A 15497-nucleotide genomic window follows, 5' to 3' on the forward strand; every position below is an offset into this window, starting at 1 on the left:
CATAACATTCATAAACAAGATAAAAATACATTTTGGAACAAGGAGCTAGTCACTTCAATATTCCTAAAAAAATGTATTATTATATAAATCACAATACAGTTTATACACACACGTGTAGAGAAAATCAGTTCTACCAAAAAGACTCAGGAGAGAATTATTGAATGCAATAGATTTATTTGTGAAAGATTACAAACGGAATAAAATAGATGCTCAACAAGCTCCGTCTCGGTTCTTTGGCGTGGGCTCTGTCCTCCGTCTGGGTCGGTGAGTTAGCCGGTAGGTCCTGCCTGATGGTCTGGACAGGGGCGGAGCCTAAACCCCCTGACGGATGGACAGGAGCCTATACCTGGTGGTGGTGGGGAGGATGGGGGAAAACTTTTCTACGACACCTACAGCAACGAAAGGGGAAGATAAGGTCAGTCTTTTATATCTGATGTTGAACTGTGATTGGTGGTGCGAAATTACATATTAGTGACGTGGCAATAGAGTCTTTCTGGTAGAACTTACGCTGACGCTTCCATTGGCACCATCGGTTACGACGATCATGCTCTGATGACGCAGCAGATCAGATCTGTGTGCTGGCATGATGCTATAAAAACTGATACGGTAATACATTATTTATTGTTTTTGGACTGTAAAAAAAAAATTTTTCTGTAACAGTATGTGGTAAAAAATCGATATATTTTTTTTTCAGTCCAAAAACAATAACACATTTATTTGTTCTCTATTTTTAAACGAGATTGTCACCAAATTTTGCTCTACTGCTTATTGGGCTAAATTTGTTAATGACCTCGATTGGGAAAGTGTTTGGTTATTACCTCGTAAGTTTTTATTTTTTATTTTTTTATTTACAAACAAGGTGTAAGAATTCTTTTTGCAAGATAATACACAAATTCTACCCTGTCAAACATTTCCTTAGTAAGTTTAACAAAAACATTGATGTTAGCTGCTCTTTTTGCTCTCTGCAATTGGAAACAGTACCCCATGTAACATGTAAGTATGATAACAGTGTGATAAGGAGGCTTTTGTAATTCATTTGTTAATTTTATTAGTCAAATTTCACATTCATAAGTGTAAGTTGTTTCTAACAAAAAGCCAGTTTTCTCAGTAGTCCTTAAATAAATTGAATATTTATTCCCTTCTATTCAATCTGGTAATCGAGGTGACAGTTGAACTAACTATGCAAAAAAGGACACTACCACTGTACATTATTGATGGCAATCACCCAGCTTTGCTAGGAAGGACTTGGCTGGAGAGGATTTAGTTGGATTGGCAGGAGGTCCATCTGGTCAGTGAAAACACAAAACTCCAAGGGATTCTAAATAAGTATTCGGATGTGTTCAGTGACAAACTAGGAGGTATGAAGGACATTACAGTAAAACTGACGGTAAAACCAGACAGTCAACCAAAGTGTTTAAAAGCCAGACTGTTGGCCTACGCAATTAAACCCCAGGTTGAAGCTGAATTAGAGAGACTAGTAAAGGTTGGAGTTCTGCGACCAGTACACACGAGTGAGTTGGTCACGCCAATTGTGCCGGTCAAAAAAAAAGACGGGTCCCTTCGACTATGTGGAGATTTTAAGGTGACCGTGAATCCGGTTCTGACCCCAGAGCAGTATCCCCTGCCTCGTATTGAGGATATTTTTTTCTGGTGTTGCTGGGGGCCAACGGTTCAGTAAAATTGACTTTTACTATTTGGAATATTTGGAGATGCACATGGACCCGAACTCACAAGAACTTCTTATCATTGTGACCCATAAGCTGATGTACCAATATCAGCAGCTTCCCTTTGGGATTACCTCGGCGCCGGCACTGTTCCAAAGAGCAATGGACCAGATTCTCAGTGGGCTGACCGAAGTGCAGTGTTACCCCGATGATTTGCTCATCACCGGAAAGGATGAGACAGAGCATTTGAGTAACCTAGAAGCCACCTTGTAGAGAATGCAAAGTTTTGGACTGAAAGTCAGGAAGGACAAGTGTGAGTTTTTCTGCCCTTCTGTTGAGTATTTGGGCCACGTGATTGATAGTTCGGGACTTCATAAGGCTCCATCGAAAGTGAAGGCAATAATTGAAGCGCCAGCTCCACAAAACATCAGTTAGCTTCTGTATTTTTTGGGGTTGATGACTTATTATGTGAAATATGTGCTGAATCTAGCTAACAAGCTGAAACCGTTGCACGAGCTACTGAACAAATCCAAAAAGTGGGAATGGACTAAACAATGTGAAGAATCTTTTAATGAGGTGAAAACAGCCTTAGCCCAGTCTGAAGCTCTCACTCATTTCAACCCCGCTCTGCCAGTGCAGCTGGCATGTGACGCATCGCCCTATGGCGTCGAGGCTCTGGTGTCACACATCATGCCATCGGATGAGGAAAAACCCATTGCTTTTGCATCAAGAACTTTGAGCAAGGTAGAATGTAACTATGCCCAAATTGAACATGAGACACTTGCTATTGTCTTTGGGGTGAAGAAATTTCATCAATTCTTGTTTGGTAGAAGATTTACGATCTTAACTGATCACAGACCTCTCACCTCCATCTTTGGCCCACATTCAGGTATTCCTTCACTTGCTGCCGCAAGAATGCAGCTTTGGGCCCTTCTTCTGTGTGCGCATCAGTATGATATCAAGTACAGAAGATCGGAACATCATGCTAATGCTGATGGGCTCTCCCAACCTGCTATTGCCCACTACATATCCAGAACCAGCAAAGGCAGAAATTTTCACTTCAAAGAGATAGACAATTCTCCTATAACGGCAGCTCAGGTAAAAAAGCACAGACGTACAACCTGTACTGATCCAGTGATGTCCAAGGTTTTGGATCTCGTTCTCAGAGGGGAAGTGGGAGAAATGTCTCCGTTCCTAAGGCCTTATGTGATCAGGAAGAATGAGCTTACAGTTGAGTCTACTGTGGGGCTCAAGGGTCATTATTCCACCACCATTGAGACAACGAGTACTGGAGGAACTTCATTCTGGACACTGTGGAGTTGTTCAGATGAAGGAGATTGCCCGTAGCTACCTTTGTTGGCCAGACTCTGAGATTGAAGAAAAAGCAAAAATATGCAGTGCATGTCAAAAGCTGAGAAATACCCCTCAACCAGCCCTGTTACACCCCTGGCAATGGAACTGTGGGTGAGAGTCCATATTGATTTTGCAGGGCCATTGGAAGACCATATGTTTTTAGTTCTTCTTGATGCCCACAGCAAATGGCCAGAGGTCGAGGTAATGAAATGCATGTCATCAATGAAAACAATGGAAGCCCTTCGTTAAATTTTTGGTCGGTTTGGCTTGCCACAGCAACTTGTCACACTGTAAAAAATTTCTAACCCTCCCAAATCAAAAGTTTCAAGTGACCGAGATCTAAATTTTTCAATTGGCCCAAGTGAAATTCTTGTTGCAATAGTCTGTTAACATTGGCTCAATGAGAAATAATACGTCAGACTAATTGAAAAATTTAGATGTTATCGGTCACTTGAAATTTTTGACTTGGGGATGTAATTTTTTTTTACAGTGACAATGGGCCTCAGCCGGTCTCGGAGGAGTTTAAGGCTCACTGTAAAAAAATTGTAACCTCCCTAACTCAAAATTTTCTAGTGACTGATAACATCTACATTTTTCAATTGGCCCAAGTGAAATTCTGTAAATTTCAATTGGCCCAAGTGAAAATCTGTAAATTTATTTTTAAAATTTACAGAATTTCACTTGGGCCAATTGAAAAATGTAGATGTTATCAGTCACTAGAAAATTTTGAGTTAGGGAGGTTACAATTTTTTTACAGTGCTTTTATGAAGGCCAACGGGATTCAACACATTCGATCAGCACCTTATCACCCGTCCACTAACGGTCTTGCTGAGCGGTTTGTCCAGGCAATGAAGCAAGCTCTTAAGTCGACACAGGGTAAAGGATCACTGAATCAACGCCTCAACATTTTTTGGTAACACTTTATAATAACTGCACACTACTAACCATTAGTGAAGCATTAGTAAATAGTTAATTCATCATTTCTAAAGCATTAATAGACATGAATAAGCAGTTGATAAATACATCTAAAAATGCTGTAATGTTGATTTATAAGCATATCTATAATGTGTTTAATAATTGTATTTTCATACTTTATTAATAATCTATTTATCATTTCTAAATGAAGTATTGCATTATTTACAAACCAGTTATTTATGAGTTGTCAGTGGTTCATAAGATCACTTAGAAATTGTAAGTAAATGATTAATAAACTATTTAATTGTACATTCATACATCTTATTATTCAGATATATAGTAATAGTTATAGTGTGTTAATAAATGCTGTATTAACATGTATTTCTACTGTAATGCATGGTTAATTCAGGTAGTTATAAAGCATTTAGTAGTGGTCAGTTAACTATTTGTGTGAGCTCATCTAAAGTGAGGACAAGTTATGCCTCGTAAAGCATTTACAAAGGAGATTTAAAGGCTCGGTTATCTTCTAAACAGAAAAAGGCAACAAACACAACACAGTGATACAGAACATGGAAATATTTAAGATGTATGAATGTACATTTAAGTAATTTATTAATCATTTACTTACACTGTCAAAGTGATCGTATGAACCACTGACAACTCCTAAATAACTGGTTTGTAAATAATGCAATACTTAATTTAGAAATGAGAAATTGATCATTAAAAAAGTATGAAAATACAATTATTAAACACGTTATAGATACAGTATGCTTATAAATCAAGATTATAGCATTTATAGCTGTATTTATAAACTGCTTATCAATGTCTATTAATGCTTTATAAATGATGAATTAACTATTTACTTATGCTTAACTAATGATTAATAGTGTGCAGTTATTATAAAGTGTTACCCACTTTTCTACTTTCTTACAGAAACACCACCCATACCGCCATCAAAGTGTCTCCTGCCGCCGCTATGTTCAAAAGACAACTTCGCACACGTCTGGATTTGTTGAAACCCCTGAAAATAAAACAGACTGTTCAAGCGCAACAACACCTTCAGATGGAACGACGTCTAAAAGCAAAACATCGTTGTTTCAGACCTGGAGACAAAGTGCTAGCTCGTAACTATGGGAAAGGTGTCAAATGGCTACCAGCAGTAGTGACTGCACAAACAGGGCCAGTGTCTTACACGGTTGAGCTGACTGATGGTCATCTCATCTGGAAAAGGCATGTAGACCAGTTATTAGCTGCAAATTCATGTGACAACTCAGGAGAACAGGTGACGATAGATCTTTACCTGGAAATTGCTGAGGATCTATCGTCCCGAGAATGCACAGACTGAGACTCTACCAAGTCAGGCGAAAGAGACTGTTCCAGATACAAGTCAGTCAGTGCCCTTGTCAACCCAAACCCCTGTGAAAGAGACTTTAACTACTGTGCGGCCATATCCTAAAAGAGAAGGTCGACCTCCAAATAGACTGACACTCTAGTTAGTGACAAACCCACAACAATAGGGCAGAATAATCCCCAGGGTTATGTCTGGGAATAGAGATAGTCTACCCTCTTTCCCTAGTTAAAAAATAATAATGTTGTTATCTTCTGGATATTGTGTGCATCTGAAGCTAAAAGAAAATGTTACTGTTGAAGTAAGGTTTTTTTTTTTTTTCTACTACAAATTTAGGAGGAATATGTTGTGTATTTATGAAATGCAAATTGACCTTTCTGTGTTTCCTTATAGACTCCTATGTTATGTGATTGTTCTACGTAAACACCGTAGAGTTTGAGTGTATCATTCGTTGAAATAAAACGGCAAGCACTGGTTTACGCTTACTCCTGTCTCTCGTGTATTTATCTACAAAATATATATCGCTTTTCGTATATAATTTAAACAAGAAGAATATTTAAACATTTAAAGAATATGCTGGTCTGGACATGCCAATACACAATCATCAGCACATAGAGCTTGATGGACAGACCATCGAATGGACCAAGAACTTCAAATATCTTGGCTCCCACATCGCCTCTAGTGAATCCGACTTCAAAATACGAAAAGGCCAAGCATAGGGTGCCTTCTGGAAGATGAAGAACGTATTTCAGTCAAGATGAAATCTTGACAACAAGCTGCGTGTCTCTCAATCCTGCTCTATGGTTGCGAGAGCTGGATCCTTAGCAGCAAACTCAGAGACCAACTCGACAGTTTTGCCACTAACTGCTACAGAATCATGCTTGGCATAAAGCGTCTTTTAAAGAAAAGCAATAAAGAGATTTATGAAAGAGCTGGCCGCAACCAACTCGTTCTTCAAGTACAACAGAGGCAGCTAAGATTTGGAGGACACCGCCTAAGAAAATATGAGCGACTTGATGCGCCACAACGCCATGGCACAAGAAGTCGAGGCAGAGCGAAAGCTTTACCATCAATATATCGGCGAACTCATCAATAAGGACGTATCAGCAACAGCGGGCGAACTACGAGAAGTTGCCAGCAATCACAAGGAATGGCGAAAATTAGAGACCGACTGTCAACCTACCCTGTTTATGGGGCGCCGTTTGTAAAGATTTAGATTTCGATTTAACATTTCGATTTAACATTTAGATTTAGATTTAACATTTAGATTTAGATTTAACATTTAGATTTAGATTTAGCATTTAGATTTAACATTTAGGTGTAACATTTAATATTTAGATTTAACTATTTAAAATATCTCTAAGTTGACAAATGTTGTAAATGTGCTAAAAAGTGACTGTCAAAAATTCATGCAGTGTTTTAAACATTGTTTGAAGCTACATGTGACAAAATGTTGCTGTCATTTTCAGCGTGAGCCGCTTTACAAACGGCGCCCCATACCCTGTTCGCAGCCGATTGATGATATAATTTAATCACAGTTTAAATAATCTTTTTTTCATCCTACTAAGAGAAATGACGTGAAGTTGATCGTTTAGCCACTGGCTTGATTTACTGATGCATAAACAGTAGGCTATGAACGATTTTCAGAGAATCTGTCTGAACTTAAATAATTATACATCAGAAATCACTGATCACAGATCAAGCATTGGAGCACACATGATTACTTGCATGTTTGTGGCGCTGCTGGCAGATCCATATCGTAAAAGTCTGTTTGCAAAGCCTGCACCGAAATTTACCAAATAATCCACAGTGAAATGCACTAAATACAAACAAATAATGCACTGCTGAGACATTCACATTGTTGAAAAAACAAAACAAACAAAAAAACACTTTCCTAGCATTAGGATCGTTTGGAAGGTAATTGTATTAATATCAGGGGGGCAGGGTTTCATATTATTTTGAAGCTTCCCCGGGCGCCACCATTGATTAGCCAACCCCCACCTGCTGTTAGCATTCCATTGACTCCCATTCATTTTAGCGTCACTTTGACAGCGAATAACTTCACATCTGAGGCGTTTAAAGACTCCATTTGTCCATTATTTATTTCTAACGAAACACAAAAATGTATAAAAGGCTCCATTACCTTGTAGCTTACGTTATGGCCCCGTAGAAGCAATTTTTGTAAAAATAGGCTAACGATTGCGTCATAACCACACGACTCTCTGTCGCACAGTAGAGAGATTACCGTATGGACAGGAGGAGAAGCTCACGAGCAATCGGGGGGACGTGGAGGCAAAATGACTAAATAATTCATCAGGATACCTACTAAAAATGTACAAATTTCTCCTGCTCCTAGCTCATGGACACCTCCTACTCACACTCTCTGTCTCTGCAAGTTTCGTAAGGGAATGATTTAGATTTCTCTTGGCACAACTACCAGAAGACAGACGGGTTACTCATGTCACATCTATGTCGTCGAACTCAGTTTGAGTCTGCGCAGTACGCTCGAACCCCAGGAAGTGAGTGCTTCTAATTGACTTCACTTGTCTCTCGGAGGTGGATCCAAGATGGCGGCATGTTAAGATAACTATTTGTAGCTCTGCTGACAAAAAACTATTATAACTCATGTAAACTGTCTACTTTCAACTGGTTACCTTACACATCCATTGTGTGTTTTATTAATAACACCAAAAAGTCCTGGAAAACGAAAAGAACGGGCGAAAAGTATGATGGATGTATCCGTAGATATGCACGATTACGCACTTTCTGCTGCTACTGATCCCGGTCCTGGACATACTCTGGATACTCTTTGCTTAACTCATCTTCCCGACACGCCAACTAAGCCTGCTTCCAAGAAAGGAAAAATGGAGACTTTGGAAGATGTGGTCGCGATGCTATCATCCATTTCATCACTGATCAACGAGCGCTCTGATTCTCTTGAAAAGTTGGTGAGTAACAATGCTATGAGAATTGAGGGCTTGAAAAACACTGTGGACTTTGTCTCTGCTGAAGTCAAAGATATGAAAGTGAAGGTTGACCACCTAGCTTCTCGGTTGCAACTCGGCGAGCAACGAATTGAGATGTGTGAAACTCGTTTAGCTGACATGGAGAGATATTCGAGGCGCTGGAATCTTCGGCTGAGAGGGGTTCTAGAAAAGGAGGAGGAGAACATCAGGGATGAAGTCATCCGCATATGTGAACAAACATATCCTGAAGGGAAGGGCACATTCTCCTTTGCTCAGTTCTCAGTTCACAGATTGGGGAAAAAGCAAAATGAAATTGGCAACAAGTCTGTCCCTCGTGCTGTAATAGTGCAGTTTACCTCACGCATTATCAGGGTATCAGGGATGCTACTGTATATGGAAGGCAGCGAAGTCTTCGGCTTATCTAAAGGACAATGGGATGCGATTTATGGAAGACCTTACTTCACTGGACAGAGAAAGACGGAAGAAGTTGTGGCCTATGGTAGAAGAAGCACGCACAGCTGGAAAAGCTGCCTACTATGTCTGTGCACGCGCCTTCATTAATGGTACTGAGATCCGTTTGCCTGCGTCTGCTGAAAAAAAAAAAAAAAAAGAAGACTCGGACTTTCTTTTACGATCATAACTCCCTTTAGCGGACCAGTTTATCGCCGACAAACTTTACAATCTTTATCGAAGGTTTCGATTACCAGCTACCATCACATCTACGGATGATGCGTCTGTATTATTACGGCTTGTTTTTTTGTTAACATAATGTTACTTTCTTTCGGCAACCAGTTGTCATGTCTTGACGGAAGGACTTTCTCTCAGTATGTTCAGATGAGCTACGTTTCTCAGGTTTATACTTACTACTTGTTGTGCTCTTTTTGCACTTGCTTTAACTTTCTTTGTTCATTGACTTGTTCATTATTTCTATTTCTGTTATCTCTCTAAATGCCTGGGGTTTGAGAGATTCTGTGAAGCGTAAAGCTCTTTTTCTTTTTGGGAAAAAATACAATACCGACTTCTGTTTCTTCCAAGAGTCTCACTCAGCTGTTAATGACTTCTGGAAATCACAGTGGGGAAAAGATGCATGGTTTTCTCATGGATCTGAACGTTCGGCAGGTGTTTTAACACTAAAGAATAAGTTTGCTGGTGATGTTCTACATTATTACTGTGACCCTTATTTTTTTGGTTCTTTACACTAATAACATTTTAATTTTTTTGATTAACGTGTATGGTTATAACTCTTCAAATGGAAACAGGGCTCTTTTTGAGGTGATTGAAAACAAAATTGCCTTATGGCTAAACAAATATCCATCTGGTATAATTTGTATTGGAGGAGACTTTAACATTGCTCCAGATAATATGCTAGATCGTATGCCACCAAAGAACACTCCATGTAACTTGCTATTAAAAACTTTTATGGAGAAATATGACTTAATAGATATCTGGAGACAAAAATATCCAAATAAAAAAAACATATACTTGGTGTAATACTGATTTCTCCAGGCAATCAAGAATAGATTTTTGGCTTACGTCTAGGAATGTTGACTTACATAGTATCTCTGTTGAGATAATTCCAACCCCTCTTACTGACCACAAAGCAATTTTCTCAATATGCAGATATTCACTTATTATGGTCCTGCAAAATCATCTTATTGGAAACTCAATAATTCTTTACTGAAAATCGAATCAGTAAAAATAGAGATTACACGTCTCATTAAGTATTTTTTTTTAATCATTAAAATTATATTGCACTAATTGGGAACTTTTTAAATTTGAGGCTTCAAAATATTTAAAGCATGTTGGCAGTCATCTTGCTAAAGTTAATAAAGAACAGGAAGATATAATTATATTTGGAATTACCTCACTCCTAAACAAAGGGTCTAATAACTTTTCAGATATAGATAAAACAAATATGGCAGAATTACAAAGCAAACTAGACAACATCTATAAAAAAAAGGCTGAAGGAGCCTTTATAAGGTCTAGGAAAAGATGGCTGGAGGAAGGTGAACAGAATACCTCCTACTTCTTTAGATTAGAAAAGAATCACGCTACGTTAAATACTATTCATCAATTAAAAATGAATGATAAAATATCCAAGGACCCTAAAGAGATTTCAGAGTATTGCTCCACCTTCTACTATCTATATGCGTGACAATCTATGATGCTAAAGCCTCAAATGACTTCTTAAATTCAGTGGAAGTGAATAAAAAAAAAAAAAAAAAAAAAATAGATAAGGCTGTGTGTGACCAACCTGTTAGTTTAGAAGAAATAACCAATTCAATTCATAACTTAAAAAATAATAAGTCTCCTGGAACTGATGGTCTAACCTCATAATTTTATAAGTTATTTGCTGAGCAACTAGCCCCTTTTCTTCTTTTAGTTTTTTGTGAAAGCTTATCTAAGTCCAGCCTCCCATCCACCATGACTCAGGGGTTAATTACCCTTATTCCTAAGCCTAAGAAAGATTTGACTATAATTGATAATTGGCGGCCAATTAGTCTTTTGAATAATTATTCATATTTGATTGATGAAAATAGTTTTATTTTATTTTTTTGACACTGTGGAGCATCTTTTTTTTATTTTCTTCTTTAAAGGTTTTTGGGTTTGGTGAGTTTTTTGTGCAGCTGTTGAAACCCTGTATAATAATGCAAATTGCTCAATCAAACTCAAACATGGAAGTACATCTAGATTTGATTTAAAAAGAGGTATTAGACAGGGTTGTCCTATTTCTCCGTATCTTTTCCTGCTTGTAACTCAGTTATTATCTATGCATGTTAAAAAAAGTATTCTTAAAGGTATAAGAGATATAATTATAAGCCAGTTAGCCGATGATACAACCCCTTTTTTTTTTTTAAATAGTGATCAAATTACTATCTCAATGTCAGTAAGTGTGAGCTAATGGCTGTTAAAGACTGTGATTTAACAAGTATTAGTAACATTCCTGTCAAGGAGAGTGTTACATACTTGGGTATCATTACTGTTAAAGACCAGCTGAAAAGATGTTCTTTGAATTTTAACCCCATAATAGATAAACCCCCCCCAAAATTTTTACTTCTGGCTTCAAAGAGATCTATCCTTAAAGGGAAGAGTTCTCCTTACGAAGGCTGAAGGTATAGCCCGACTAACATATGCCTCCTTATCTTTATATCTTGATAACCTTACTTGTAAAAATAAATGCTATTTGATTTCTTATGGAAAAATCAAACACACTATGTAAAAAAGACTGTAATTATGAACACATACGAGAATGGTGGCCTAAATTTTTTAGATTTCACCACAATGAACCATACCTTTAAGATTAATTGGATTAAGCATCACTTAAAAAACCCCCACTTCTGTCTGGAATTTTATCCCTCACTATATGCTTTTTCAAATATTGGTGGTCTTAGCTGGAATTTTATCTATATTATAATTACACAACAAACAAAACTAAGTTATCTGCTTTCCACAAACAAGTGCTCCTATCTTGGTCATTAATATATAAGCACATGTTTTCTCCGCATCGCTGTTTCATCTGGAATGACAGAAACATTCTTTATAAACACAAATCTCTTTTTTTTAAAGAACTGGTTTGACAACGATATTAAATTGGTTAGTCAGTTATATAATAAAGAAGGAACACTCTTTTCTTATGATGAATTCCTTTCTTATTATAAAATACCAGTCACTCAAAAAGAATTTGCAATGGTTTTTGGTTCAATCCCTTCTGGTACACAAATGCTATTTCGAGGTATTGATAAAGACCATTCTCCCGGTTCAGTGTCTTTTGATGTCACTAAATCCTATGTTGGTAAAATTAGTTTTTCATCATACCTCAAGAGAGCTATCCGTACTCTTTTCCAAAGAGAAATTGTTACTGTGCCTTATATCTTGTCTCACTGGGCCTCCTTATTAAATGGAAAATTGATTTGCTGGAGGGGAAGTGTGGTTGTTACCACAAAAATAGCATCTTAGAAATAAGATTAAAGAAGTTTCTTATAAACTTATTCACAGATTTTATCCAGCAAGTCATTACTTACAATTTTTTTTAAAAAAAGGAATAAATGTAAATTGTACTTTTTGTAATGAATATGAGGAAACTGCCTTCCACTTATTTTGGCACATAGTTACACTATGGGGTAAGGTCCAAAAGTTTATTTGGGAGAATATTCAGTTTAAAACATTTTTCACTCTTATGGGAAAATGTACTTTTTGGCTTAACTGACTATCCTGACCAAAAAGAACAATACTTTTACTTAATTAATTTACTTATTCTGTTGACCAAATTTCACATTCATAAGTGTAAATTTAGCAATAAAAACCCAATTTTATGGTTTTGTTAACGGAAATATGTATTTATATTGACAGTATCAGAGACTCTGTGAATAAGAAAGCTGTAAGAACTTTGAAAATTTGTACATTTTACAATTTATTTATTTGATTTTATATATGCGTGTATAATACTTTCCTCCCCCTGGCAATTGTTTTGTTTGTTGTAATTTGTATTTCCATCTTTTTTCTGTTCCTTTTTTTTTGTTTTACTATTTTGCTTCTTGATAACATGTTGTATGTTATAGTTCTTCTTCTTCTTCTTCTTCAAAAAAAGACTTCACTTGTCTCCACTGTCTATGATTAATATCTACTGCCGCTCTAGTAGGCGGGGCCAAAGACGCGGTGACGTAGACGTAGGCGTTGATTTTCTTCTGCAAAGGCGGGCTTTCGCTGCCCTGTGACGTAATAAGTCTGCTCTTTTTAGATCTTGTTATTTTCTGGCCATGGTTTCAATAAAAGCAGTTTTTGTAATAACAAGTAAGTTTTGAGTTTTAAAACTTGGGCTACAGGGTATTTTTTATAGCATAACGAACTCACAACTGTCAAAAGATCAAGGAAAATTAGAATTCTCAGTTCATGACCCCTTTAATCAGGAGATTCTGTACTCTGTCAGAAGTTGTGTAATAGCGCCCCCTACCGTATATCAGTGAAAACACGGAAAGCTGTAAATTTCCGTCAATGGTGGGGAGTTAATCATATGATCTACCTCGTAGTCTGCTTCATAACTGCAGTTGGACTTATTTATTTATTTTTTAGTATATTGCATTTCTGTCAACATATCCTCCTAAATATTGCACAATGCACCTTTTAAGGCACTGTGGAATTCATTATTAAATATGCAAGCTTATAACATTGCATATAGTCAGGCATGCTAAATCAGAATGTATGGCCTATACTAAATCAGCATGCCTGACTATATGCAATGCAATAAGCTTGCATATTTAATAATGAATTCCACAGTGCCTTAAAAGGTGCATTGTGCAATATTTAGGAGGATATGTTGACAGTTTCACATAATCACAGTCTGGATGAGGATTTAGAAAAAAATATTTTTATTTAGGAAGGAAGCATTTCCTAATGCTCCCAACTAATACACAGTTATTAGCTGAAAGCATTTGTCGCAGTAAATATATAGAGTATTTAAATTATATATATATATTATAATAATTATATTTTAAGGATTTTAAGTACAATTGAAAATAAAGAAGAAAGCAATCAAATTAATTCTTATTTTACCATACCAGACAGAGAAAGTTATCATCATAAACTTAAGGGTCCTCATTATTATTAGGTGCAAATGCAAGTCAAAGCAGAACAATTTATAAGTTCAATGTCAATTGTTCCTAATCCAATGTACAGTGTACAAATCAGATATGACAAACAACATTTTTTGAAATGTATAATCAAAGAATTCAGAGGTAATTGTATGTCTAAACATACAACAAAGTGTAGGCACTAAGGAGTGAAACCATCAAAATGATCAAGGAACCACACAGGCCTGGTGCCCTGGACACTTGCACTTTTTCTGGGATCAGTATGTCTGAAGGGGGACAAGACATGGTTCAGTGCATGGTAAAGTTGCAAAAAATAAATAAATATGGATTAAATCTTACAGAAATTTGACATAAGTAAAAAAAGAAAATTAAGCATTAAGGTTATTAAATTTAATGTTTACCTGAGCTCCGTTCAGACCAAACCAGAGGACCCAGGGATATGGAAGCACTGTCATGGAATTTGAGAGACCTGCCCTCTCTCCGCTGGTGTCCAGAAGAACAGTTCTAAAGATTGAAAATGGATGTGATGAGTTTTTTACAGTCTTCAACAGTGTCTTACTGCATACGCACAGACTACTTTACTCTAGATGGCGATATAATGCCAAAAACAGATGTTCAGTCTTCTGAAGGAAACAGAACAATCTGACACACGATTAGTGCACACTAAACTCACCGTTGAGCAGCGATTGCTTGACAGAAGGCAAAGGTGAACAGCACAGTGCAGGTAAAGCTTAGTGGAGTTTGCAGTGAAGATAAACATCCTGAAGGAGAAACGGCTGGATGTCGAGACGCCGTTCTGCAGCAGCTCCACTGTGTTGTCATGTGGATTGGGACACCTGAGAATATCAATAATGACAAATTCTTTCTTTTGGAGACGGTCAATACAGAGTGATCTCCTGTAAATCATCACATATTTGCATTCCATGTTCAAACATTTAATATTTTACTTAGTTCTGAAAAACTGAAAGACGTGTAACGTAATGTAATCCTGAGTTAAGGCTAAGCTTAAAAGAATTTTTTTAAATCCCTGCTTTACTCTGAAAGGATGAGATCCCAGCGGAGGCTGTAATCAGGATCATTCACAGGTGTAGCCCAACACGTGTCCATCACCAGGGCAAACTGGCGGCTGTCGACCCCCTCAACACGAACTTCCACATGCATCTCCTGGTCGAGCTCTGCATCCACACGACCAGTGAAGGGCCGGGTAAACTCATCATCCTCATATGGAATCATCCGGACCAGATATCTGCCTTCACCAGCGGGAAGAGTCTTGTGCACAATGCTGTTGAAATAATGGATAGATCTGTAAAACTACTATGTAAACTAGGTTTACTCCTAAATTCTGCTTTAGGAGTAAACCATACATGTTCTTGGTTTAGAGAATATTAGCATATATTTACTTTATACACACACACACACACACACATTTAATATTCTGTTTTGGTGAACTACTCCTTTAATAACAGTAGCTTTGCTGAAACCAGAATTTGTATTTGACTCGCACCTCTCCAGTGGGTTGATTTCCACATTCATGGAAAGTGTTTGTGATTGAGGATAAGCACAGCTGAAAGAAAGCTTCAGGATTTTCTCTCTGCTGATGATGAGATCTTCTGACCTCGGTGTCCCCAGAATAAAGTTATTATAGATGAAGTGGGTGCCGTTA

This window comes from Rutilus rutilus (assembly GCF_951802725.1).
Source record: "Rutilus rutilus genome assembly, chromosome: 16".
Classification (NCBI taxonomy): Eukaryota; Metazoa; Chordata; class Actinopteri; order Cypriniformes; family Leuciscidae; genus Rutilus; species Rutilus rutilus.